We start from the raw sequence: 3,469 nt of genomic DNA on the forward strand, positions 1-3,469 counted from the left end.
TGAGCCACCATGTGGTTGCTGGGATTTGAACTCCGGACCTTAAGAAGAGCAGTCGGGTGCTCTTACCCACTGAGCCATCTCACCAGCCCAGATGTCAGCGTTCTTAGAACAACCACAAACACTTTTCTTTTCTTTTTTTTAATTTACTGATTCAGGTTACGTTCTAGACAAATGTAAATATTCAGAGACACCAGTGAGAGACCCCACCTTGTGAGTCACCATTGCCTTTGGTCATAAGACTTACATTATTTACTTACAAAGTTCAGATCACTGCACAGATGTGTGTCATCAACTTTAAAATATGCTAACATACATATAACATACAACATAAAACTTATCATCATCTAAACTATTCCTAAGAACACGGTCCCCTAGCTGTACAACCAATATTTCAGAATACACCCCTCCCCCTGAACTCAGCGCTCCTCCTACCTCTGTCTCTTGCTGGGATTAAAGGTAGGTGCCACTACACCCAGCTGGAGAATTTGGTCTTTTAAGGTCTGACTTTGTAATGCATGTGTATGGGTGTTTTGCCCCATGGATGTCTGCATACCCTGTACCCAGGGCCTGTGGAGGCCAGAGAGAGCGTCAGAGGCCCTGGACTGACTGGTGTCACAGATGGTTGTTAGCTGTCCTGTGGGTCCTGGGATTTGAACCTGGATCAATCTGGATCTTCTACAAGAGCAGCCAGTGTTCTTAAGCCCTGAACCATCTTATCGATTTAGCTCCAAGAATGCTCCATTTTGAAAGCTAAGACCTTATGACCACTGATGATGGGCTTGCCCCTCCCCCTCACTCAGCCACCACCACTCTACTCCTCTGTCCCTCATTCAAGTATTCATCCACTGCTTGCTCATTTCACTGTACACCAGTCAAGAACTGTACAGTGTAGTATCTGCAAAATGGCCTTCATTTTAAATGCAGAGCAACAGCCCATTGTGAATGTATGCTGCATTTTGTCTGCTCACATGTCAGCAGGCACTAGGTTCTATACATTTCTCTTTTACCTGAATACCTACAAGGAAAAGTACTGGCTCATATGGTAATTCTATTTTTAACTTCTAGAGAAATTGTCACATAGATTTCTGCAGTGGCTCCTGTCCCTATATGTGCCCATCAGCACCCCAAAAGGGTTTTAATTTCCCTACCCCCTGCTGACTCTATTTTTTCTGGATAGAAGTTATTCTAGAAAGTGAGGTAGCTGATTCCCTCAGTCAGCGTGTGCTCCATGCCTCCACACTCTTATTGGCTGTGGATCTCTGTTAGAGAAATGTCTACTGGGTCCAGCAGCACTTTGTGAACATACAACTTTCCTTCCTTTTATGTCTTGTCTGGGTTCTCTCTTTACCCCATCCCCATAACCTACTTTTAACATGTATGACTTTCTGTGTATGCACATATCACAGACATCTGTGTTAGAAATGAATTTTCCAAATCTGTCATCTGTCTTTTGACTTTAGGTATGAATATTTTGTTAGGTAGAAATGTGATGTGGCTAAAAATGTATTTCCTTTCTTTTCTGACTCCCGGAGGTCTGGTCTTAGCAAAGATATGTCTCTCCTGGAGTCACCCAGATTTTTCACAAGATTCTTCTGTATCAACCAATATAGCTGGCCCCTCTTACGCAAACACCACCAGGGATCACAAACACTAATGTCAAGGATCTGCAGGCATGCAAGAATTGAGGAGCAACTGTTAGCATGCATGGACATACAGGTCAAAAATCAAGGACACAGCAACGTCTCTAGAGTTTTTGTTTGAAATATGGGAACTTCACGAATCTGCATTGGACACGCTAATCTGCTCTGCACTGGTCCTACATGCATCCGTGTGCTGCAGCAGCAAACACTGGCTGCTACCAGAGAATACTATCTCAAGAAAACAAACAAAAATAGGAATCCTAAAGCAAGCAGGAAGAGAGTCAGACAGAAGTCTCTCTATAGGTGCTTACCCTCTATAGGTGCTTACCGCTTACTTCTTACTACACACTGAAGACATTGGACAACACATAAAACTCTTTTTAAAAAAGAAAAGTTGCATAAATGCAGTTATATGAAATAAATAATAATAAACCTAAGCTAATCCCAGCACTTGGAGGAGGCAGGTGGACCTCTGACTTCAAGGCCAACCTGTTCTATTGAGTGAGTTCCAGGACAGCCAGGGCTACACAGAGGGACCGTGTCTTGACCCCGCCCCCCCCATGCCCAAGTACATAAACAAACCAAAATGTGGGGAAGATTGCTCTTTTAAAAAAACAAAATACTAAATGCTACTAGATACTGAATATACCTTGCCATAGTATGGCAAAAAAAATGCTTTTCTTGAATTTCAATATTGTTCATAGAGGCCAGATTAGTTCCTAAGTGTCAGTGTAGAACCTCACAACTAAAGACAAACAGCGGTGAAGAGCCCTTGCTGCTCCTGCAGAGGCCCAAGCTTGGTGCCAAGCCCCTATGTGACAGTTCACAGAAGCCCAGGATTCCAGCTCCAGAGCATCTAATGTCTTCTCCTGATCTCCTCAGGTACCAGCATATGACACAGATACAAACATGGAGGCAACACACACACACACACACACACACACACACTAAAACTAATTAACAACAAAGCAAAAAATCAGGACCATGGAGGTAGCTTGGGGCTCAAGTGCAAAGAGCCTTGTAAGATTTCTCTGATGAGACGGGAAGACAGAAGACATATGTCTTTGCTAAGTATCCACTGTCCCGTTCGTTAGCAATCTTACAGAGCTTTGAGGGAACTAGAGTAACTGATGTCAAGAAACATGAGCTTGAAACACAGCTCAAGTGATACGGGACGTATGAAGGCAAATGTCTTAATAAATGCTGAATATAGAGTTAGCCTTAAGGTAATCAAAAACAACTGGCATGTTTCTAAGTCACTTACCACGATGACTGTCTTTGCTTGATCACAGTACTGGAAATCTCCATATCGCACGGACCTACGCCCCTGGAAAAGACATTGAAAACTGTAAAAGCACTGTACTTAGCGTGACTGCCTTGCAGACCAGGAAACATGCTTGAACACAGAACAGACTGAGTAGGTCCTTAACATTTTTTTTTTTTTTTTTAAAGATTTATTTATTTATTTATTTGTGAGCCACCATGTGGTTGCTGGGAATTGAACTCAGGACCTTCAGAAGAGCAGTCAGTGCTCTTAACCGCTGAGCCATCTCACCAGCCCCCGGTCCTTAACATTTTAACATCCATCCTAGTCACTAATGAAAAACTAAAATTGTTCTTTAATGTTCTCTTCAATGCTTAAACTATGTGTGTGTGTGTTTTACTCTGACAAAAGGTCATTTATTCTCAAAGATTTCTGTAGTGACCATTCTCATAGCCCAGCATTTTTTTTTTTTTTTTCTTCGAGACAGGGTTTCTCTGTGTAGTCCCGGCTGTCCTGGAACTCACTTTGTAGACCAGGCTGGCCTCGAACTCAGAAATCCGCCTGC

The 3,469-nt window shown here is 42.7% G+C and overlaps 1 protein-coding gene across 2 annotated transcripts in view; it reads right to left on the reverse strand.

Moving 5' to 3' along the window:
* Positions 1–2,963, reverse strand: part of Ubr2 (ubiquitin protein ligase E3 component n-recognin 2) — a 60,245-nt gene extending 57,282 nt beyond the window's left edge. For both annotated transcript variants that reach the window (XM_029531644.1, XM_029531645.1), the window contains exon 1: positions 2,905–2,963. The gene's annotated coding sequence lies outside the window, so the exon portion shown is untranslated. The remainder of the gene's footprint in view (positions 1–2,904) is intronic.
* Between the last annotated feature and the right edge of the window lie 506 nt (positions 2,964–3,469).

Source organism: Mus pahari, chromosome 18, assembly GCF_900095145.1.
Source record: "Mus pahari chromosome 18, PAHARI_EIJ_v1.1, whole genome shotgun sequence".
Lineage (NCBI taxonomy): Eukaryota > Metazoa > Chordata > Mammalia > Rodentia > Muridae > Mus > Mus pahari.